This window comes from Terrapene carolina, unplaced genomic scaffold (assembly GCF_002925995.2).
Source record: "Terrapene carolina triunguis isolate 2854851 unplaced genomic scaffold, T_m_triunguis-2.0 Scaffold171, whole genome shotgun sequence".
Classification (NCBI taxonomy): Eukaryota; Metazoa; Chordata; order Testudines; family Emydidae; genus Terrapene; species Terrapene triunguis.
Window position 1 is genome coordinate 4,629,488 of NW_020664522.1, and position 25,097 is coordinate 4,654,584.

The 25,097-nt window shown below is 41.4% G+C and overlaps 1 protein-coding gene and 1 long non-coding RNA gene across 2 annotated transcripts in view; one reads left to right on the forward strand and one right to left on the reverse strand.

The window, feature by feature from the left end:
* KCNQ1 (potassium voltage-gated channel subfamily Q member 1) overlaps positions 1-25,097 on the forward strand; it is a 549,152-nt gene that overhangs the window by 220,771 nt on the left and 303,284 nt on the right. The window lies entirely within an intron of this gene.
* LOC112113033 lies at positions 12,063-15,268 on the reverse strand. Its single transcript, XR_002908664.3, has 4 exons — positions 15,233-15,268; positions 13,565-13,793; positions 12,854-13,153; positions 12,063-12,318 (listed from the first exon to the last, which is right to left on the reverse strand). It is a non-coding gene; the product is annotated as an uncharacterized LOC112113033 (long non-coding RNA).

A 25,097-nucleotide genomic window follows, 5' to 3' on the forward strand; every position in this document is an offset into this window, starting at 1 on the left:
TCTAATTCAATGACCAAATCCAGCCTTGAAACTGTGTGACAATAAACGGTGATAGAATGAGTGGCCCAAGAGATCTTTATCTTATAATACTTGGACAACATTTCATTTCAAATGTATTTTACCAGAGAGCATCGTTTGTAGCAAAGTGCAATATGTTGGAAAAATGGAAAGGAACAGCTGATTTAAATATTGCTGAATAGTATAATGAATAGAGCAGAAAAGTTAAAGAAATAACAAGCAGTATTGGTCCACAAGGAAACAATTTGGAAAGATGTAAATGGTGTAGTTTACCTATTGTAATACTAGTGTAGGTAAAGTTAATGTAAACAACAGTGTAATCTTGAAAAAAATTGCCAACTGTGGAATCTGTGCATGGAACAGGACTAAAACTGGCTAAAATATCTTACATAAAAGTTATTGTGACTTTTCCACAAATTGCATCCCACTGTGTTTTACAGAGATAAATACTGTCATTACAAAGTTTTTTTCATTTTTCTTCTAAAATGTATTTTAAGAGGGAAGAAATATGAACACAAGTTGATACTTAAAACTTCATCCCCAAAAAATCCCTTTTAAAAAAATCTACTTCTTGAATAAACACAATTGCATAAGAGCCCACTTCCTAGTACATGAGCATTACACCAAAATACAGCCAAATAACATAGGTCTCTGTGAGATAGAGGTAAAATAATATTTGTCAAACCTGGAAACAATTTTTCAAATTCCTTTATGTGGCACCTCCAAAATTTTGTTTCCTCTATTGCATCAAGCATTACATATTACCCAAATATCATCCAAGTATTATCTGATTTGCCATCCCATAGTTGCATTGGACTGCCACAGAATGCAATCTTTTTCATATGTTTGTACTGTTCCCAGTAGGACGAGGCCATAATGCTGAATCTATGAAATAAAGAAAGGAATACATTGAACACCTCCTCTTGCACTACTCTACCAGAAATCCCCTAGTCATGCTGTCTGGAGTAGCTCACAACCAGGAGGGCCATTCTCAGGGCAGACTGTCAAAAGAAGAGCAGACACCCCAAACTGGTTGTATGTTCTATAATATTTCACCAACCCCATAATAAATGGGAATTCTAAGATCACTGTAACAGTCTTACCATGGAGTCACAGCCAGCCCATTTGGGCTCTCCAATCTATTTTGCCACCCAGGCAAGCTGGACTTAATGATAAATGATCACTTACACCAAAAATCACAGGTTGCTTCCAGTCCCAAGGGACCAGTCACTTACCCCAGATCTCTGACCAAAAAAAATGCCTGTAGCCAATCCTATAGTAAACTAACCAAAGGTTTATTAACTAGGAAAAAGAAATGAGTTAGTTATTTACAAGTTAAAGCAGGCAACATATATGCACAAATGAGTTCAGTCTATGGTTCTAAAAGGTGACATGTGGTAATCGGTAATCGGGCAAAGTTTAACGTGGATGTGCACTTCTTAATACATTAAATTGAAGATACTGTGTTTCTCAGAAGGAAAGTGCATTTGGACCAGGAAGTGGTGAGATTTGTGGTTGTTCTTGGCTTGCATGGGAGTGACTTCAGCAGTCTTGTGCCTGCCATCAAGAAAGCTCCATCTCCCGTACAAACAAGTTTAATCCTTGATGTAGACATTTCATTGTTCCTTGAAATGATGGTGTTGGGGGTAGTTGGGGCCCCAGAAGGGAAGTTAATCTTTTAGGAATCTTGAGGCCAGGCCAGTTAGAGGCTTGAAAATAAAGACTGAGGCATTTAATTTGATGCAGTATTTTACAGGGAGCCAGTGAAGTGAGCAGACACTTGCTCTTGGTAATCTGTATTGCTGAGGAGGCATGATACTGCATTCTTCACCAGTTTCAATTTTTTCCTCAGGGCTAGGACTTCCAAGTAGGCTGCATTAAAATGATAAAATGAAGGCATGTGTGAGTGTGAGCTGAAGCTATTTCCTGATTCCTGCAAAAAAACAGCTTACGTCATGGAGTAGGGAGGGAGATGAATACAATACACTGTCTGGTGGTCCCTTTGTGGTGGAGATTACATATGGCAGGGAGATGCATGACAGTAAGCCTGTCTTTTTGACAATGTGGGCTCTGAAACATCTATCAACTTTTTTCCATTGCGTTTAATTGTTTAAAAGTGGAGCGGCGACCGTGCGTTTGGGGAGGGGGCGTAGGAACACTGTAAAAAAAATTGGGGGCACCGCTTTTTGGCGCCCCCAAATCTTGGCGCCCTAGGCAACCGCCTAGTTTGCCTTAATGGTAGCACCGGCCCTGTATGTACACAAGGGTTTCAGGCAAGTTTGTACTGTCATGGTTAAGCTGGGCCCCTGCTGCTGCTACCCGATTACTGGAGCTACACTACTATTTATACTCACACTAGCTCTTGTCAAGCTAGTGCAAGGATGTGTGCGCGAGCTGGGAATCACACCCCTGGTTTGTAGTGTAGCTGTAGCCTGTGTGTCGTTGGCAGAGGGGGAGGAGCTGAGGGCAAGAAGTATGGTGATTGGCTGACACAAGGAGGATGTGATGGGAGTTCTTTGTAAAGAACCGAGAGGGGAAACTGAAGATGAGACCAGAAAGTCAGAACCTTTGCTGAAGAGCAGAGGGTAGGCCTGTCTGCACTCTACATAACAGTGCAAATAAAGTATATTTGCTATTGGGGCTGAGCAAAATTCAGGATTTCCATCCTGCAGGAAATTCTGACATTTCAAAGTTTTGTTCTCATCCTAGATCAGGCTGAGAAGTAGAAAATTTGAATTTTTTAATAGAATGGAAATTAAAAATAAAATAAAATTCAGAAATGTTGAAACATTTTATTTCAAAATTTTTTGATCTAAACAAAACATTTAAACACTCCCAAAGTCAAAATGTTTGATTTTGGTTGGTTAGATCTATTCAAGTCACCGGGGCTTGATGAAATGCATCCTAGAATACTCAAGGAGCTGACTGAGGAGATATCTGAGCCATTAGCGATTATCTTTGAAAAGTCATGGAAGACCGGAGAGATTCCAGAAGACTGGAAAAGGACAAATATAGTGCCCATCTATAAAAAGGGAAATAAGGACAACCTGGGAAATTACAGACCAGTCATCTTAACTTCTGTACCCAGAAAGATAATGGAGCAAATAATTAAGCAATCAATTTCCAAACATCTAGAAGATAATAAGGTGATAAGTAACTGTCAGCATGGATTAGTCAAGAATAAATCATGTCAAACCAATCTGATAGCTGTCTTTGACAAGGTAACAAGGCTTGTGGATGGGGGTAAGTGGTCGATGTGGTATATCTTGACTTTGGTAAAGCTTTTGGTACTGTCTCGCATGACCTTCTCCATAAACAAACTAGGGAAATGCAACCTAGATGGAGCTCCTATTAGGTGGGTGCATAATTGGTTGGAAAACCGTTCCCAGACAGTAGTTATCAGTGGTTCACAATTGTGCTGGGAGGGCATAATGAGTGGGGTCCCGCTGGGATCAGTTCTGGGTCCACTTCTGTTCAATATCTTGATCAATGATTTAGATAATGGCATAGAGAGTACACTTATAAAGTTTGTTGATGATACTAAGTTGGGAGGGGTTGCAAGTGCTTTGGAAGATAGAATTGTAATTCAAAATGATCTGGACAAACTGGAGAAATTGTCTGAAGTAAATAGGATGAAATGCAATAGGGAGAATTCAAAGTTCTCCACTTAGAAAGGAACAATCAATTGCACACATACAAAATGGGAAATGACTGCCTAGGAAGGAATACTGTGGAAAGGGATCTGGGGTAGTGGACCAGAAGCTAAATATGAGTCAACAGTGTAACACTGCCGCAAAAAAAAAAAAAAAAAAGCAAATATCATTCTGGGATGTCTTAGCAGGAGTGTTGTAATGTAGACACGAGAAGTAATTCTTCTGCTCTACTCCATGGTGATTAGGCCTCAGCTGGAGTATTGTGTCCAGTTCTGGGTGCCGTATTTCAGGAAAGATGTGGACAAATTGGAGAAAGTCCAGAGAAGAGCAACAAAAATGATGAAAGGTCTAGAAAACATGACCTATGAAGGAAGATTGAAAAAATTTGGTTTGTTTGGTCTGGAAAAGAGAAGACTGAGAGGGACAATAATAGTTTTCAAGTACATAAAAGGTTGTTACAAGGAGGAGGGAGAAAAATTGTTGTACTTAACCTATGATGATAGGACAAGAAACAATGGGCTTAAATTGCAGCAAGGGCGGTTTAGGTTGCATATTCGGAAAAACTTCCTAACTGTCAGAGTGGTTAAGCACTGGAATAAATTGCCTAGGGAGGTTGTAGAATCTCCATCGTTGGAGATTTTTAAGAGCAGGTTAGACAAACACCTGGCAGGGATGGTCTAGATAATACGTAGTCCTGCCATGAGTGCAGGGGACTGGACTAGATGACCTCTTGAGGTCCTTTCTAGTCCTATAATTCTATGAACTGATCAGAAACTTTCTTTTGAGTCAGTTCAATTTTAAACTGCATTTTCTAACTGTGGCACATTGCCACGTGGGAGTTGTAGTTTGGAAGGCTGATGCTCCTTTTCTTCCCACAAGACAATGCACTGATAAAGAAATGCAATTCAATGTTTTGTTGAAGTGATTTGAAATTAAACATTTTGGGTAAGTTCCACAAAACAAAATATTTTGATACAAGTGAAACTGACCCAAAACAAAATATTTCATTTTGGCAAAATCAAAATTTTCCCCATGGAAAATGTTCATTATGTGCAAATGCACTTTCTGGTGGAAAATCCCTGACCAGATCTACTTTCTATGCCAGCCTTTCAGCAGCCCTACATGTTGACTAGACAAACACTTCTGTGAAAATTAGAGGCGATTTTATCACAAGTGTGTGGTCACACAGGGTCCTTGCATTTTGGAAGGTTCTGATGTGTCAGAACTTCCAACACTCCCCTACTGTATTATCACCTTTGCCTGCAGTGCCCCTTCCTATCCCCTTTTCCCCCATCGTGAAACATGAGCATGGGGGCTGATGCCTCCCTGGGTTCTCAGTGACAAACCTCTTGGTCCAAGCCCATCCATCTGCTGCAACCTTCCACAGACTGGCATTGACTTTCATCTTGCCAGCAGAAGAAATCCTCCTTTATCCCCCAATGACATTTCCCTCCTATCTGGCCAGATACTAGACCCTTCTCTCCCCGGTCAAATGTGGTACAAAGGTTACCAAAGCCTGCCTGGGTCCTGCATGTCCAGCTTGGGACAGGACCCATAGTTCCTGAGACCAGATCTCAGTAGTCCATAACCTGTTTGAAGTAATTTCTACATTTTTAAAAAACATGTAAATTTGGGTAAATTATACAGAGGGCCTAATTTTTCTATAATGAAAAAAAAAGCCTATAAATATCCCAAAAACTCAGACTTGCAAATCTTAGTTGTTTTGCCTGTGCAAATGATGTCACATGCATAGTGCAGGTATAAATTTGAAACAAATTAGTACTTTCTTACATGTTAGAAAGAAGGGAGGGATCAGCAAGGAAACCTACCTTAGTGAGTTTAGAGCATGTAGGGATGCGGTGAGAAAGGCCAAAAGCCGTGTAGAGTTGGACCTTGCGAGGGGAATCAAATCCAATAGTAAGAGGTTTTATAGCCATATAAATAGGAAGAAAACAAAGAAAGAGGAAGTGGGACCGCTGAAGAATGTGGATGGAGTGGAAATTAAGAATAATCTAGGCATGGCACAATATCTAAATGAATATTTTGCTTCGGTCTTTAATAAGGCTAATGAAGGGTTTAGGAATAGAGGGAGTAGGACAGAGGGGAATAGAGGAGAGGGGATAGACATTACAGTATCAGAGGTGGAAGCCAAACTTGACCAGCTAAACGGGACTAAATCGGGAGGACCGGATGATCTTCATCCTAGAATATTGAAGGAACTGGCACAAGAAATTGCGAGCCCCTTGGCGACAATTTTTAATGAATCTGTAAACTCGGGGGTGGTACCGTTGGACTGGAGAATAGCTAATGTGGTTCCTATTTTCAAGAAGGGGAAAATAAGTGACCCGGGTAACTACAGGCCTGTTAGTTTAACTTCTGTAGTATGTAAGATCTTGGAAAAAATTTTGAAGGAGAAAGTAGTTAAGGACCTTGAGGTGAATGGCAATTGGGACAGATTACAACATGGGTTTACGAAAGGCAGGTCGTGCCAAACCAACCTGATCTCCTTCTTTGAGAAAGTAACAGACCTTCTAGATAAAGGAAATGCAGTGGATCTAATATACCTCGATTTTAGTAAAGCGTTTGATACGGTTCCGCATGAGGAATTATTGGTTAAATTGGATAAGATGGGGATCGATAGGAAAATCCAGAGGTGGATAAGGAACTGGTTAAAGGGGAGACTGCAGCGGGTAGTACTGAAAGGTGAACTGTCAGATTGGAGGGAGGTCACCAGTGGGGTTCCTCAAGGTTCGGTTCTGGGTCCGATTTTATTTAATCTATTCGTTACTGACCTCGGAACCAAATGTAGGAGTGGGCTGATAAAGTTTGCGGATGACACAAAGTTGGGAGGCATTGCCAACTCGGAGAAGGATCGGGATATTCTGCAGGGAGACTTGGATGACCTTGTAAATTGGAGTAATAGTAATAGGATGAGATTTAATAGTGAGAAGTGTAAGGTGATGCATTTAGGGATGACTAATAAGAATTTCAGTTATAAGCTAGGGACGCATAGGTTAGAAGTGACTGAGGAGGAGAAGGACCTCGGAGTCCTGGTTGATCGCAGGATGACTATGAGTCGGCAATGCGATGTGGCTGTGAAAAAAGCTAATGCGATCTTGGGATGCATAAGGCGAGGTATTTCTAGTAGGGACAGGGAGGTGCTGCTTCCGTTATACAAGGCGCTGGTGAGACCTCACTTGGAGTACTGTGTGCAGTTCTGGTCTCCTATGTTTAAAAGGGATGAACTGAAACTGGAACGGGTACAGAGAAGGGCAACTAGGATGATCCGAGGAATGGAAAACCTTTCCTATGAAAGGAGACTCGAGGAGCTTGGTTTGTTTAGCCTAACCAAAAGAAGGCTGAGGGGGGATATGATTGCTCTCTTTAAATATATCAAAGGGATAAATACCAGGGAGGGAGAGGAATTATTTCAGCTCAGTGCTAATGTGGACACGAGAACGAATGGATATAAACTGGCCGTGGGGAAATTTAGGCTTGAAATTAGACGAAGGTTTCTAACCGTCAGAGGGGTGAAATTTTGGAACAGCCTTCCGAAGGAAACGGTGGGGGCGAAAGACCTCTCTGGCTTCAAGATTAGGCTAGATAAGTTTATGGAGGGAATGGTTTGATGGGATTACGTGATTCTAATCAATTAGGCAATAACGGCCATCGCTGATAAAATGAGGGTCTGGCTAGAGAATCTTGCCTGTATGCTCGGGGTTCTGCTGATCGCCATATTTGGGGTCGGGAAGGAATTTTCCTCCAGGGTAGATTGGCAGTGGCCCTGGAGGTTTTTCGCCTTCCTCCGCAGCATAGGGCAGGGGTCCCAAGCTGGAAGATTCTCTGCAACTTGAAGTCTTTAGATCACGATCTGGAGACTTCAACAGCAGAGTTAAGGGAAAGTGGGGGGGTCAGCTTTTGTGGCCTGCATCATGCGGGGGGTCAGACTAGATGACCATATTGGTCCCTTCTGACCTTAAAGTCTATGAGTCTATGAGTCTATGAGTTATGTATCTAGATGCACATTTCCACACTTAAACCTGTTAAGTAGATGTGTATTAAGCAGGGCCGGCTCCAGCTTTTTTGCCGCCCCAAGCGGCGAAGCCGGGGGGGGGAAAAAAAAGATAAAGCCGTGATCGGCAGCACTTTGGCGGCAGCTCTACCGCCCCGCTTCATTCTTTGGTGGCAATTCGGCGGCGAGGCCTTCGCTCCGAGAGAGACTGAGGGACCCGCCACCGAAGACCCGGACGTGCCGCCCCTTTCCATTGGCCGCCCCAAGCACCTGCTTTCTTCGCTGGTGCCTGGAGCTGGCCCTGGTATTAAGTTTCTTTTAAACATCCAAACCAACTTTTTGTTTGTTTGTAATAGTGTCAGACACTATAAGTTTCTCACATTTCTTACAGGACTTTTTTTAATATAGGAAAGGGGTAAATGAGGGGTTCTAGGTATAGTGGATAGTACACTAAATAGTCTATATGTACCAAATTTTTCTATAAAGAGCTCTTCAAGTATTCAGTTTATGCAAAGGATGTAGTTTAACACAAGAGGGCAGTCATGTTATATATGAGACTGTAGCTACGCTTTCATTTTTTTGACCATGGGTTAATAGGCAACTCGATGACAAAATGAACCTAGTAGGACTGTATTTTTATAAGTACATTCTTCTTATACTTGTGTAAAATTCATTGATGTTGGATGTAGAGAGGAGCAAAATAAGCTGGGAAATGCTTGGTTGTTTCCATGCTAAAGGAGATTTATATACCTGACCTGAGGGCAAAATGGGTTCTTTAAGGAAAAAATTATTGAACCGATCACTGATATGTCAGGTAGTTCAGACTACAGTACGTTCCATACTTGTCACCCTCAAAAATCCCATTGAAATATCAATAGCACCTCATGGCAGGGAGATGACAGGAAATTTGCACATAAATCATCCTTGGTGCAGTTTTAATGCTAAAGACAAAAGATTTTAGTTGGAAAGCAAACTTGGTTTAAGGATTGTTGATTTTTGTGAAAGGCTTCTGAAGGGGTTGTGCAGGAGATCTCTCTCTATTTATTTTGGATGGGATGTATGATAGCACTGGGGAAAGCTCATTTCAGTTTCCTTCCTCAATGTTTGGCAGCACATCACATTATATCACTCGGGTGTTTTTTCGGCACCCCTCAACAACATAAATTTTGCTGACATAAGTGGTAGTGTAGACATGGCCTTAGTGTGGCTTAGGATGCTCTCAGATAAGGAGTATCTGTAGGGGAGGGATCAAAAGCTAATGTTTCCAGCCCCCAGTACAGATCATGGGGTGGGCACTGGGGATGGAGGGTTACTTGTTCTTCCTTAATAGTTGATGCATGCAATTTATCTCTCATGCACTTGCATAGCTTTGTACACCTTGACTTTCAAATGTTCCGTGGGGAATGGATTTTACCTTATTGCAGTTTATATAGGGTCTTGTTTTCAGTGCAAGGGTTATCTTGAGTCACTCCACTCGAGCAAGCTTCTCTCCAGTGAGAGCAACTACACTGCCTAAGAGTACTATCCCTACAGTGATTACCTTAGCAGCACAGTTTGATTGGATTAGCAGTTGATGAGTTGTGCTAACTCAAGCTGTCGCTGAGTCTCCGCTGCATGTCACTCAAACTTGGTCTACACTACGTACTTACTGTGGTATAACCATGTCACTCAGGGGTGTGAAAAATCCATACCCCAAGCAATGTAGCGATACTGATCTTAACCCCCCCATGTAAACATCACTATGTTGGCGGGTGAGCTTCTCCCGTCGACATAGCTATAGCCTCTAGTGGAGGTGGAGGTGGATGGGAGAACTCTCTCCCATCGGCATAGAGCGGCTTCACCAGATGCGCAACAGTGGCGCAGCTGCACTGATGTAAACTTGTAGTGTAGACCTGCCCTCAATGTCAGCAGTACTCAAGCTTCAAAGCCCTTCTCCCCCACTTCCTCCACCCATCTGGCCAGCTAGCTCTGAGTTTAAAGCATTATAGGAGTCAGGTGAGGGGCAACACTTGAAATGTACCTCAAGTTAACACTTCAGTAAGGACACGTTCATAATTTAAGGGCAATTGGCATGTTAGCTGGTTTCCCCAGTCTGCTTATGGTTCCTGCAACTGTCTGGGCAAGGCGAGGACATTTAGACAGAGTCACACCATTTAAAACATTGTTTAAAAGTGAAGGAGAAAAGAATCTTTATAAACTGGGGAGGGGGAAGACCTATCTGGAGATTTATTTTAATCCAGCCTAAACTGAAAACTAGTGTTAATTGTTTATTTTGGTCAAATGGATGACATTAAGTTGTACTGGGAAGTTTGAGCTCATTTCAGTTTCTTGTTAGGTGCCAAATCAACAAAATCCTTAAGCATGTGCCTAACTTTAAATATAGGAGTAGTCCCATTAAATTCAGTGGGGCTACTCACATGCTCACAGGTAGGCACATGCTCATGCACCTTGCTGAATCAGGGCCTTAGTGCTCTTCTATATGTACTAACAGACTTTTAGCAAAGAGATTAAGAAAATTAAAAAGAACAGAATCTTTATTATCCGTGGTTTGTGCGTCAGCTTTGTGCTGGAACTGGCAAATTAGTGTGTAATTCTAGAGGACAAGAGAAGGACTCTGGCAATTGTCTCTTCTGTTTCATTAGATGGTAGACTATGAAATTACACACTTTATCTTATGTTTACATATGATTATGGAAATGTCTTTTTATCTTGTAGGTTTTTTTTTCTTGGATAAAAGTTGTCAGGGATGTAATTCAAAGTGCCAGAATGTGTGTTTTCGGAAGTTTGGTTTTAATGTTGGGCATGTGCTCATTTATAATCCTGATTGGACAATGCATTTGTTCTCTTCGACAGATGAATAAGGGGAAAAGACATTTTGAAAAATGTGTTCCTGTCCTCTCTCTTTCTGTGCATCTTTCACTGCATCTGTGCCAAGAAGAATCCCTCAGGGTGTCATGGGTTGTATTTTCAGGAAGAAAGAATACCTGACTAGACTAGCATTTACTAGTATTACCCTTCATGATCACTGTGTCATCAATTAGTCTATATGACTCAAAAGTGAATCTTGCCAGTCATTTTCAGACTTTGGATAATTAAACTCAAGAATTTCTTATGACAAATTTCTTCTGCCTTCGTTTAAAATAGTATAAAATAACTTCCTTTAATTGTATAACTATATTGTTGGCAAAAGAGAAGGGCAACTCTAACTCCTTAGACACTAGAAAAACATGAGTCCATCATGTTTGACAGGTTAAAACTGGTTTCCCACTACTTTCAATAACAGACACATTGCCACATATAATAATTAAAGCTTAATCCATGTAGTTGTAGGCTATTATAAGTAATTACAGCTATTGAAGCTTATGGATTTAGCATTTTGCTTTTCTTATCTTTTAAACATCTCCCTCCCCACCAAGCAAAAGCCTCAATGTTTTAGAACGGACTTTTTGAAGGCCTCGTAGTACAGCTTGGCTGTTAGTTATGTAAGCAGCTGTCTGCAGAAATTCATTAAATGTCTGATTGTGCATAGCCACGTCTGACCCTTGGTGTTCATGCTGAGCTTTCCCCCTGCAGGCTACCTTCTTGTCTCTAGCTGACATAATAGATGTTCATTACAGAGGTGCAGGCTTTACTGATCCTCATCCCAGTAAAGCATGAAGTCATCACTTGGAACTTTATATATAAAGGTTTACAGTTTTGTGTGGAAAGATTAAAAATACTGAGCCAGGTTTCACCTGGACTGGTCCAGCATTTTAGGGAAAGCTCATGTGGCATCTGCTCTGCTGCCTTCCATTTTTGCATCACAGAGGAGGACCTTCAAAGTGCCCAGGGATCTTTCAGTTTTCTCATATTTATCTCCTATAATGTAATGTCCGCACAATGTTTTGTTTTAAAGTTAACTTAAATCCCAAGAGATTTAATTTTTGAAAGAGTACAGTATAGCTGTACCGTAAGAGTCAAGTCCTGAAAGTGCTGAATGCCTCCTGGAAGAAGCAGAAGTCCCTAAAGTCAGTGGAAACTGAGGGTACTTAGTATCTCTAAGGGGTACTCAGTAGCTTGCAGGATTGGAACTTCAAACGTCACTTTCTTCTAGAGATCTCAACTGCCTATTTTCCACTTGTTCTATTTCAACCTCCTTTCTCTGCCACCTCCCTGGACAGTGGTAAGTTTTCAAATCATACACTTGTACAAAGTCATTGTTATATTTAACTCCACATTTTTACTTTATAAAAGGGGCATCACAGATCAGACATAGTCTAGTTATGCTAACCTGTTGATTAACATGGTTTATAGTCAAACATAAACAGGAATGTTAAATTCTGTGAGGAGCCCTTCAGTTCACTTTTTCCTCCCCTGTTTTTCATATTGAACCTTAAAAGGTGGTAGTGATGAACCCTATCAGTGCTATAGCCACAAGCTACAATACCAAAGGTTACAAGGCTGGATACAATGGCCAGAATATGTAGGCCTTAGGAGGCCCCTTCTCACTGACAGTTATCCATATGGCTGAACTAAATTGATGCTTATTAGCATCATTATGACTATATGTTTCAGTCATCATATCCCACATGGGTTCTACTGTCAACATGGGGCTTCCACTCTGTAGCTTCGTGTTCTGCTTTCCAAGTACATGTGCTGTAAATGCATAATTGATAATAGGATTGTTAGCTATTAAAACAAAATATAATAATAATATAGTACAACACAAGGTACAATAATCCTTGGCACTGACCAATTGAACAAAAAATTCCCCCACCCCCAATGCCACATCCTAAAAATTAGCTGACTCAGTAATGGAGAGAGGTCAAATAAAGAACACCTGAGTTTTGGAAGTAGCTTTCTCAATCCACATAGGCAAAAAGTGCTTAAGCATATGCTTAACTTTAAGTTTCTACAAAGTCCCAATAGTTGACTTCTGTGGGGCTTAAATTTTTGCTTGAAGTTAAGCATGTGCTTAAGAGCTTTGCTGATTCCTGGCCAGAGTGGGTATGTAAAAGAGCAGGGAGTAGAACACAGATCCTTTCATTCACTCATTTGGCCCATGCATGTTTATTATGGACCAGATTGAATAATCACAGTATTGTCAATCCCACATGTTGAAAAATCATAAGTCAGTCCCCCCAAAATCATGAGATTTAAAAAATAAATAAATATTGGGTTCTTTTTTTACCTTTTGGTTGATGAGATTTTAAGGTGCACTTGAGTCATGTTTTCAAGCATTTCTTTGCAACAATGAAGGCTAGAAACATATTTTGAGATGAAATCTGAGAATTCCATGTCATCACATGACTCCAGGAGCTGGGGCTTTTAGAAGAAGACCAAATAACATGAGACTCGTGATAAAATGATGAGAGCTGGCAACACTGTGGGCTGTATGCGCTTTGGTATCACCAGGGGACTGGCGATGGGACAGGAATCTCCCTGCCATCCACATTCTGTAGCTGCATCCATCTCTCTTGTTCTTTCGCCTCTGCAGGAGGAAATAGCCATTAGTCTCTCAGTTTCTCCCTGGCTGGTTTGACCAATTCATTGATCTGTCTAGACACAAAATAATTGCAGTACACTGGTGCACACTGGGGGATACTTTATACTGCCTGGCGACATTATACAGTATTGGGAAAGTAATCGTATACCGAAAGTACTTTCACTCAATAAATGATACCTACAGGAAGCTGACACTGGTAAGGTAAATACTATAGAACCACCCAGAAGATGAGGAAGTGATAACTGTATATTGTTATTTCTATACACAATATATATGCTGCCAGTATCACCTGGGGATTGGTGCACTTTGGGACTGATTAAGTACTGCTACACAGTCACTCCATAGAGGTTTTGTTAAAATGGCAGAATACCCCACTCCCCAAGTTTCTTAAAATACCTTTTTGAGTTTGTTTCTTGAACTTCATTCTTTTCCCTACTCTCTTTGTTTCTAAAAATGTGTATGTGCTTAAGACAGAATTTTCTCTTTAACTAATAGCACTATATCCACTTCAACTCCCGCTCCACTTGCACACTCCTTAAACAGCGGTTGTGGTCTCTCATATAAGATCGGTAGGTGTTTCCCAATTAGCTGCTACACCATTCACAAGGTTTTTCAGATGTAAAAACTGGAAAACAGCAACAAGACACATGATAACATTTTTAGGACTTTTAAGATAAGTGCATAAGAAAACCATATACACACGAATCTTGAAAATGGTAGGAGTAAAATCAGAAAACTTGCATGTGGGTGCCTACATATGTGTTTGTGTCCATACACACATCTACATAGTCATTAATCCAAGGGAACACTGTACTTTTTCCACATCATTACTCAGCTCTCCTTTTAAGCTGATTTGTGCTCCTTAATTGCTGTTGTACTTTTAGCAGTTCAGACACCCTTTGTGTAAGGAAACCTGATTCAGTTCTCTCTAATCTGTGGCTTCTTGTTTTAGAGTTAGTTGATATTATGAACAGCTTCTTGCCAGCAATCCATTCCTTCCTTTACAAGATTTTACGTCTCTGACAGATTTCTGCCCACACCCTTCTTTTCTTTTTATCTAAGCCACAGCAAATGGTTTATCCACGTCTTGCCTAATATCTTGCCTCTACACCCAGATCCCGTTATGTAAAGCGTAGATTAAATATAAAAAAGTCATATTGTCTTAACTCTTTTCATTTCTTAAATAATCCACTGATCGTTTATGCCTGCTGCTCACAACTTACACACACTTTTGTAGTTTCAGGTAAAAGAACTATCACTAAAGACTGAAACAAAAGTGTTTGTGAATTTGAGCTGAAGGTGTAGAGTGTACAGCTCACTTCCCGCCAAAACTCTAAGGTTTGCTCAGCATTCCATTGCTGTTCCATATATTTGTCATCAGAGTGCAGACACATGTTCAGTCTAGCAGCTCCTCTTTCAGCCAGTGTTTGAGCAGCGGTTAAAAGAAGATGCACTCATGTGGAAAATCCTGGCAGCAGGCACCCTGGATTGTATTACAGCAGCTGCCCTCAATGGGAAAACACTGATATTTACAGTGTGTGTTTTTTCCATGGAATTTTATTGTCTGTGTATATGTGCATAATAAGAATGTTCTGCTGGATGTGTATTCTACATTTTTATAAAATATTATATATAGCAATATATAAAATATAGTTATATATTACATTTAGTTCATGTGTAATTTTAGCATGAACATAAGGTGCTGGTTTAGAAACTGACTTTCACAATTATGGTAGATTCTTAGCAAATAAGAGAAAGCAGTATTTGAATTTCTATGTTTTAGCCTCCATGGTCTTAGATAGCTCCATGCATTTTGAAAAATCAGCTTGTGTGTGTGTGTGTGTGTGTGAGAGAGAGAGAGAGAGATGTGCTGTTTAGTTCAAGCTTTTATCTAGTGTTGCCAACTTTCTACTCGCACAAAACCGAACGCCCTGCCGCTTCTCTGCAGCCCCGCCCCTGCTCACTCCATACCCCCACCCCCAACCCCACCCCACCCCGTCGCTCGCTCTCGCCACCCTCACTCACTCGCTCATTTTCATCGGGCTGGCTCCAGGCAGCACTTACCACAAGCAGCTCCCAGAAGCAGCGGCATGTCCCCCCTCCAGCTCCTACAGAGGCAGCCAGGTGGCTCTGCGCTCTGCCCCATCCACAGACACCGCCCCCGCAGCTCCCATTGGTTGTTGTTCCCAGCCAATGGGAGCTGCAGAGCCGGCGCTTGGGGTGGGGGCAGTGTGCGGAGCCCCCTGCAGCTCCTATGTGTAGGAGCTGGCGAGGGGACATGCTGCTGCTTCCAGGAGCTGTGCGGAGCCAGGACTGATAGGGAGGCTGCCTTAGCCCTGAGCCCCCGCTGCGCCACCAACCGGAGATGCCAGAGTCCCTTTTCAACAAGGTAGTCCGGTCAAAAACCAGACAACTGGCAACCCTACTTTTACCATTCTTTGTTTTACTAACTATAAACATGGCAGCTAGTAAGATGTCCAGAATAGTGACTGTATTTATACAGAGCCCAGAACTTCTAAATGAGGTCCCTGGGTGTTACTTTTATATAAAATTGCCAGTGATTAATAATTATTAATAAAGTTTTGATGCAAAATGAAAAAACCTTCTTTTTATTTATCTCAGTTCTAGCACGCGTTGATGTAATATGATAGCACCTGTTTACAGCTCTAATTTTTAATGCACCCATCATGTTAGTATCTGGGCTATAATTACCTTAGCTGCATGATTATGAACTCCTGCCTCTGTCAAGTTATATTTCTATTAGTTATTGTAGGGGGAAAGATAGCATGGAGAAATAAAAAATGTCCCTAGCCATTTTATATTCTTCTTTACTGAAGGAAGGCCTATACAAACGGGTATGCCTTCCATTGTTCTCTAGGTACCTGATTCAACAAAGCACTTTAGTACACAAATAACTTTAAGCATGAACGTAGTCTCATCCCTATTCAGCAAGGCATTTAAGCACATATTTAATTCATAGCACATGTTTGACTCCCTTTGGCTTCAACAGCACTTAAGCATGTGTTTAAGTATTTTTCTAAATATTGATGAACTTAAGCATATGCTTAAGTGTTTTTCTGAGTTTAAGAGAAGCAATACTTGGGTTCATCCAACAGAGAGTTCCATTGTTGTGTGGTTCCTCCAGAGTTTAACCCTGGGCTCTACCAATCATAATGTTCCTGTTGATCATAGTATTCTTGGACGTGCAAAAAGAGAGGTGGTCCTTGAGGCAACCAGACCCTAGCTCATTGAGTGCTCTGGAAGAGAGTGGATGCAAAATTGGATGGGCATCACCAGTATGGTATGCTCTCCTTGATCTGTCCCACTGAAGAGATGACTTTTTTCATGTTGGGCCATCTGATGCTTTAGCATAGTCTTCGTGGCTAGGCATAGATGGACTGCACATGCGGTAATGTAGGCCTCCTGTGATAATTGTATGCGCTGTAAATACTGTGCAACAAATTTGCATCTGAATATGTACCCACAGTCTTGGATGTGCAAGTTTTTGTGCCCCTTAGTACTTGAGATTTCCACAAACAGCATTTGCGCATGTAAATTGGATAACTATCCAATAGACATTCATAAAATTATGGCCTGAAGGTTACAGACTGCTGCAATGATTAATGAGCTGTGACTAAAGAAAACTAGGACAGACTACAAAACTTGTGAAAAAGACTGTGAAAATCAAGGTGGTGGAGGTTCTTTATTGTTTGTATTGCAGTAATGCCACAGAGCCCCAGTTGTAGACCAGGAGCCTATTGTGCAGGGCCGGCTCCAGGCACCAGCGCAGCAAGCAGGTGCTTGGGGCAGCCAACGGAAAGGGGTGGCATGTACGGCTCTTCGGCGGCGGGTCCCTCAGTCCCTCTCGGAGGGAAGGACCTGCCGCCAAATTGCCGCCAAAGAATGAAGCGGCGGCAGAAGTGCCGCCGATCGTGGCTTTTTTTTTTCCCTTGCCGCTTGGGATGGCAAAAACGCTGGAGCCAGCCCTGCTATTGTGCTAGGGTCTGTACAAACACATAAAGAGGTGGTCCATACCACAAAGCACTCACAATCCTTCCCTCTCCTTTTTGATTATGTGCTAAGAAAACTTCTTCAATTTGGCAGTTTTGTCAATTTAAATATAAAGTAACGCCCTTCCTACACTGCTGCTCAGAAATTTTATCAGACACATGTGCCAGCAAGAGGCTTTAACAGCTGCAAGAAAATCCAAAGCAGCATGAAAAGTGGAAGGATGAGCCTGCAGTTCAGACAACCCCAGTCTTTTTTCCTAAGGCAGCAAAAGGAGCTCTGATTTTTTTTTTTTAAGTACCTCACACAGATGGGCAGTCCTAGCTAGTTCCAGCCAATTCTTCTTTCTCTTTGATCTATATGCTGTCTGCTAGCATGAGATACTGAATTATCACTACATTCCTCAGGCTGTCTCACAAGTTTACAGATGCAAACCTTCAAATCAAACAGTTTATATTCGGCTGGTTTCTCTCTCCTCCTTCCTACTGTTGCAAACCAGCCAAAGCAAACAGAAAACAGCAGTGCACATTATTTAATTAATTAAAATGACCCAATTTTAAAAAAACAACAAAAAAAATTCCAGGTATTCATCTACATTTAGTCTTTAGTAAAGGTCAGTGATGATGGCAAAGCCCCTTGGTGATATAAATAGAAAATTTCATTTCAGGCATTATGCTTATACATTTTCATCACTAACATTAACTGGTAATTGGTTGATGATTTGGTGTTATGATGTGTTTGTGTTTGCGCTTAGCTCTTACCTGTGCCATGAGCTTTTGCCTCAGCATTAACCCAGCAATAGTAATATTAACTGTGAAATCAGACCCTGAAGGATTTATGTACCAGAATTTGTACCTGATAACTTAAATCTGTAAAGAAGTTGCAACCTCCTAGCCTGCCTTACAAAGTGCAATTCTGACCCCGCTGTCAGATTGTAGTGCCTTTCTTTGGTTGGCCTTGAAAACAGGCCTACTATAAATAAAACCTTCAGTTTTGGAGTTTAGTAACAAAATAAGAGTCTTTTAAATTTCAGAGAGAGAAGTTGACTGGTACTTCCTTCCACTGTCTGGGATTCAAAGTTAATTAAAGCAATAACTGAGATTTTTTTTAAAATCCCGAAGTACTTATGTGCATAATTACAAATGACACTTCTAAATTTGCTTGCTAAACCTTCTAATCTTGAGTGTTATGTGAGTGTATAAAACTGCCTGAAAAACACTGTATAATTTAGTGATGGGAATCATGCCTGATACTCTGACCTTATTTATTATACAAGTATCTCTGAAACTCCTAGGGACAGTAATCCCAATGTTAAGCATTGATAGTAAATCAGTGATCTCATCCAAGGAATAAGATAATCGTCACTGCATGATAGTACAGAATCTTTCAGCGTAATAGACAAGTGTTGTGTCAAGCTGCTTTTTTCATGTAATTTAAAAAGTTTATTAAGCAGCCCATTGTTACTGATTCATTCTGAAAAGAAGCTTGAAAATAAAATACTTTTGTGGATCCAATTTTGTCCTTTCTCATTTGGCAAATATATTTTCTCCCTTTCTTCCCCCTCTCTCCCTCCCCCCATTTGTTTCTGTTCCATTAAACTAATTTAATTAAACAGATGCTCAGGAAAGCATGAGACTCACAGCACATGTTACAGGCACAGGCTGCATAAGCCTCCCACACATAGCTCCACTAATGGGCCTCAGTAGTAACCTGTGTATTCCAGTCCTTGACCTCTTCTGAACAGACAGAGTCAATTGTGCCAAACAGTGACAAACTATGCTGTGGTTTTGTGAAGATGACAAATGACAGCTGGAGACTAGACAAGACCAACGAAATTTATTTTCACTTGTAACATAATCCAGGTTTCTTTCCTAATGGAGGGCTGGGGGTGGTGGAGTGACAAAGGGGTGGAGGAGATGAAGCATGGCTGCTGTTTGTTTACCATCGTGTTTTGCAGTATTGTTGTAGCCTGGATATTACAGAGACAAGATGCGTGAGGTAATATCTTTTATTGGGTCAACTTCTGTCAGTGAAAGAGACAAGCTTTTGAGTAGGGATGTAAAATGTTAACCGATAAGCATCTGTCTTATCGTAAGGTATTCCGGTTAACATTTAATCTCTGGCTGCGGGATTCTGCTGCTGCCGTGCCCCAGGGATCCCAGCTGCCACCCCCAGGTCCCAGTCCCACCCTCCATGCCATGGGGACCCAGCTGGGAACCAGGACCCCAGGTGCGCGGGGCCGGCAGCCGGGATCCCTGTCGCGTGAGGCGGCAGTGGAGCCTAACATTTAAAGGTTTCACCGGTAAAATTTTAATACTTTAAATGTTTACTTTTTTTAAAAAAGCTATTTACATCCCTACTTTCGAACTTATTCTGAACAGACAGAAGTTGGTCCAATAAAGATATTACCTCACCCACCTTGTCTTTCTAATTTTGTTTACCAGGACTTTTGTCAAAAGCATCACCAATTTCAGTAAGAATATACACCGCTCTGGAAATGATCTTGCTGCTGCAGCAGAGGTATATTTTAGTGTACCGCACAAAAATGGCAGTTACCATATTTTGGTGGTGGTTTAATTTCCCACTCTTTAGTATTTAGCTAAATCATTTACAACATTTCCTTAAATGGGGGCTAAAGGGAGGTGAGTAAATCCTGTCCTCCCAAAGTCCATGGGAGTTTTGCCATTGACTTCAGGGGGAAATCAGTGTTTGATCCCACTACGATGTTTCATTTCTAGGCTTTGTCCTAGACTACGAACTCTCTGGGACAAGGATTGTCTTTATGTTGTTTGTTTGTACAACACCTAGTACAAATGGAACCTAATCCCTGTTTCGGTTTTCAGGCTCTGTTTCATATGTAATGACTATGACAAAACAGAAACTGAACTTGTATTGGTATGGCATAGTGAACTGACCCAAGAGCAACATAAAACATTTTAGGACTGTAACTTGAACTCAAATCCTATTACTAGGACTCTAATTTACAAACCTCTGTTATGAAATTGAACACACCAGTCAGTCCAGCAGCTGTTGTGAAATAATGAATGGTGCTGCTAGAAGAAGGCAGTTGTGATTAGCTGGGAAGACGGGCAGGTAATTGTGATGGATGCAGTAAGCCAGGCTGGAGAAAGCTGGGTATGAAGATACCAGTCCAAAAGAAGAAGCTTCACATACACTCCTTAGAGAGATTTTAAAAACTCCAATAGATTCATGCTGCTGAATCAGGACTTGGCACATTGTCATGTGCCACAGCATAGAAGCATAGCTGAAGTCTATGTAAGCCTCAAAATAGGACAGTTCAGAAGGCTGGGTTCCCAGTTCAGCAAAGCACTTCACCACATCCTTAATTTTAAGTAAAGCATGTGCTTATGTGTTTCACTGAATTGGGCCTTAGGTGAAGCGAACTTCAATATTCTTACAAGTCTTTATTTGTGGTAAGTCTGTGGGGAAATTGTGGAAAAGCTATGTTGTTAATCTAGTTCAACCCTAATTTAGACAAGTTAGATGTCTTCCAGTCATCAGGGCCTGATGAAATACATCCTAGAATGCTCAATTAGCTGATTGAGGGGATATCTGAGCCATTAGCAATTGTCTTCAAAAAGCCATGGAAGACAGGTGAGATTCCAGAGGACTGGAAAAGGGCAACTATAGTGCCCATCTATAAAAAGGGGAATAAGGACAACCCAGGGAATTACAGACCAGTCAGCTTAACTTCTGCACTCCGAAAGATAATGGAGCAAACAATTAAGCAATCAGTTTGCAGAAACCTAGAAAATAATAAGGTAATAAGTAACAGCATGATTTGCCAAGAACAAATCATGTCAAACCAACCTGATAGCTTTCTTTGACAGAATAACAAGTCTTGTGGATAAGAGGGAAGTGGTAGATGTGACTTTAGTAAGGCTTTTGATACTGTCTCACATGACCTTCTTCATAAGGAAACTGGGGAAATGCAACCTAGATGGAGCTATTATAAGGTGGGTGCATAGCTGATGGGAAAACTGTTCCCACAGTAGCTATCAGTGGTTCATAGTCAAACTGGAAGGGCATATTAAGTGGAGTCCAGCAGGGATCAGTTGTGGGTCCTATTCTTTTCAATATCTTCATCAAGGATTTAGACCAGGGTTCCCAAACTTGTTCCGCTGCTTGTTCAGGGAAAGCCCCTGGTGGGCCGGGCCGGTTTGTTTACCTGCCACGTCTGCAGGTTCGGTCAATCTCGGCTCCTATTGGCCTGGAGCAGCGAACTGCGGCCACTGGGAGCCACGATTGGCCGAACCTGCAGACGTGGCAGGTAAACAAACCGGCCCGGCCCACCAGGGGCTTTCCCTGAACAAGCAGCGGAACAAGTTTGGGAACCACTGATTTAGACAATGGCATAGAGAATACACTTATAAAGTTGCAGATGATACCATGCTGGGAGGGGTTTCAAGTGCTTTGGGGTTAAAATTCAAAATGATCTGGATGAACTGGAGAAATGGTCTGAAGTAAACAGGATGAAATTCAATATAGACAAATGCAAAGTACTCCACTTAGTAACAGTCAGTTGCACACAAACAAAATGGGAAATGGCTGCCTAGGAAGGAATACTGTGAAAAGAGACCTGGGGGTCATAGTGGATAACAAATTAAATATGAGTCAACAGTGTAACACTGTTGCAAACAAAAGCAAACATCATTCTGGAATGTATTAGCAGGAGTGTTGTAAGCAAGACACAAGTAATTCTTCCGTTGTACTCCACACTGATTAGGCCTCAGCTGGAGTATCATGTCCAGTTCTGGGCACCACGTTTCAGGAAAGATGTGGATAAATTGGAGAAAGTCCAAAGAAGAGCAAAGAAAATGATTAAAGGTCTAGAAAACATGACCAAATTCACGGCCATGGATAACGCATCATGGATCGTGAAATCTGATCTCCCCCCATGAAATCTGGTCTTTTGTATGCTTTTACCCTATACTATACTGATTTCACAGGGGAGACCAGAGTTTCTCAAATTGGGGGTCCTGCGCCAAAAGGGAGTTGCGGGGGGGGGGGTCACAAGGTTATTTTAGGAGGAATTGTGGTATTGCCACCCTTCTGTGTTGTCCTTAGAGCTGGGCAGTGCACCGCCAGCAGCAGTGCAAAAGTAAGAGTGGCAATGCTATACCATGCCACCCTTACTTCTGCGCTGCTGCCTTCAGAGCTGGGCGGCTAGAGAGTGACAGCTGCTGACTGAGGGCCCAGAGCTGCAGGCAGCAGCGCAGAAGTAAGGGTGGCAATACCATACCATGCCATCCTTACTTCTGCACTGCTGCTGGCAGCGGCTCTGCCTTCAGAGCTGGACTCCTGGACAGCAGCCACCGCTCTCCAGCTGCCCAGCTCTGAAGGCAGCGCTGCTGCCAGCAGCAGCACAGAAGAAAGGGTAGCAGTATCTCAACCCTCCTACAATAACCTTGTGAACCCCCCAGAACTCCTTTTTGGGTCAGAACCCCTACAATTACAACACCATGAAATTTCAGATTTAAACAGCTGGAATCATGAAATTTACTATTTTTAAAAAATCCTATGACCATGAAATTGACTAAAATGGACTGTGAATTTGGTAGGACCCTACCTATGAGAGAAGATTTGAAAAAATTGAGTTTGTTTAATCTGGAAAAGAGAAGGCTGACTGGGGACATAATGGTTTTCAAGTACATAAAAGATTGTTATAAGGAGAAGGGAGAAGAATAGCTCTTCTTAACCTCAGAGGATAGGACAAGAAGCAATGAGCTTATATTGCAGCAAGGGCAGTTTAGGTTGGACATTAGGAAAAACTTCCTATTAGGATAGTTAAGCACTAGAATAAATTGCCTATGGAGGTTGTGGGATCTATGTCATTGGAGATTTTTAAGAGCAGGTTAGACAAATACCTGTCAGGGATGGTCTAGACCAGGGGTCGGCAACGTTCGGCACGCGGCTCGCCAGGGTAAGCACCCTGGCGGGCCGGGCCAGTTTTATTTACCTGCTGACGCGGCAGGTTCGGCCGATCGCGGCCCCCACTGGCCGCGGTTCGCCGTCCTGGGCCAATGGGGGCGGCGAGAAGCCGCGGCCAGCACATCGCTCGCCCGTGCCGCCTTCTCGCCGCCCCCATTGTCCCGGGACGGCGAACCGCGGCCAGTGGGGGCCACGATCGGCCGAACCTGCCACATCAGCAGGTAAATAAAACTGGCCCGGCCCGCCAGGATGCTTACCCTGGCGAGCCGCGTGCCGAACGTTGCTGACCCCTGGTCTAGAATAATCCTGCCTTCAGTGCAGGGGAATGGACTAGAAGACCTCTTGAGGTCCCTTCCAGTTCTACAATTCTATTATTCTAATTTTCTTATTTTCATGGCAACTGTGTCAGGTCTTGGATCTTATATCTGACATTTATGTTTGGTTTTGTTAAATATTGTTGTACAAAATAATTGTTAATATATATACATTTAAAAATTTCACTTTTTAAACATTTTTGTATTTGAAATTCCCCTATATAGTTTTCTTTCTGCATGCCAGATGGAACTATGGTTTGCTACTGTATGAAAACCAAGACACAAAATTGACCACCCTGAAAACAGTGCAAAATGTAAACAGCTTAAATGGGGAAAATTAATTAGCTTTTTAAAAAAATATTTAACTTTTAATTAATTTAAGATATGTCAATTTATAAACATGATTTTTTTTAAAAAATTGAATGATCCTTTAATAGAAATTTGATTCAAAATATAGTCTTTAAGATTATTGGATGAAAGACTTAGGGTGGGAAATTGTCTGTAGCCCTTGGCTATCTAAGTTTAAGGAGAATGCCCTTTTTTATTATCCTTTTATGTCTTGATAATGAAAAATATTGCAAAACCATCAAAAGATCCTAAACCCTTAAAAAGAGCTGGCGGCAAAGGCAAAACCCGTCAAGGGTTATTTTACTGTGTGCTTTGACAAAAACTGTTTGATGTTTACCATTTGTTATGTAATAGAATCAGGTTCTATACCCCCAGGCAGAGAACTGTACCTGAACTACTTTTTTTTTTCCTGGTAAGAAATAGCTGACGAGTCACCTGTGGCCCACTATGGTGTTATCACTTTTTATAAAGCTGTTCTTGTGAGCAAATTAAGTTACCTAATAGAAATAAAATAAAAATAATCTTCCGATCTATTCTGGAAAGACTTTCCTGTTTGTAGTCAAACATCAATCTTCTCTGAATATGTGCTTGTCATTGTTCATTACTGTATTTTTAGGGAGATTTATTTCATGGGATCCTTAAGCAGATTCTGTTATGATTAAGAACCTATGTACCCTTGGTGGAAAATTTCCAAAGTGGCATACATGGATTTTACCCTTTGTGACTCTCATTAACAACATCACTAGAGATTTGTGAGACTCAGGCCCCCATTCCGCAAAGCACTCAAGCACATGCTTAGCTTAAAGCACGTGAGTAATCCATCTCTATTCAGCAAATTCCGTATGGACATTCTGAAATCTCACTGAAGTCAATGGGGATTGGTCATGTGCTTAATTTTAAGCACAAGTTTAATTACCTTGCTGAACTGGGGCCTTATTCTTTAGAGTTGATTCTTTCAGTAAATTCTGCAAGCAGCTTTAAGCGAAAGGTTTATTAGTGTATATGGGAGAATGATAAATTGTACTATCTGGTTTAACAGAGATTAAGAATGTGTCTTAATTCAATAGACAAACCTGTTTTGTTGTTTTGTGCTTTTTTCGTTGTTTGGACTAAATCAAGATTCAAGATTAAATTAAATATTTTCTTGAAAATACTACAAAAAAATCTCCACCTATACCTTGTCAAATCATTATCTTTTAAAATGTTTGTTCTGAACTAGTGTGCTGATTTGCAGTCTTCCTAGTTCAGAAATAGTGCACTGATTGCTGGATAGGAGACAGGCAAACCAAAGCTGCTTTTCCCGTCAC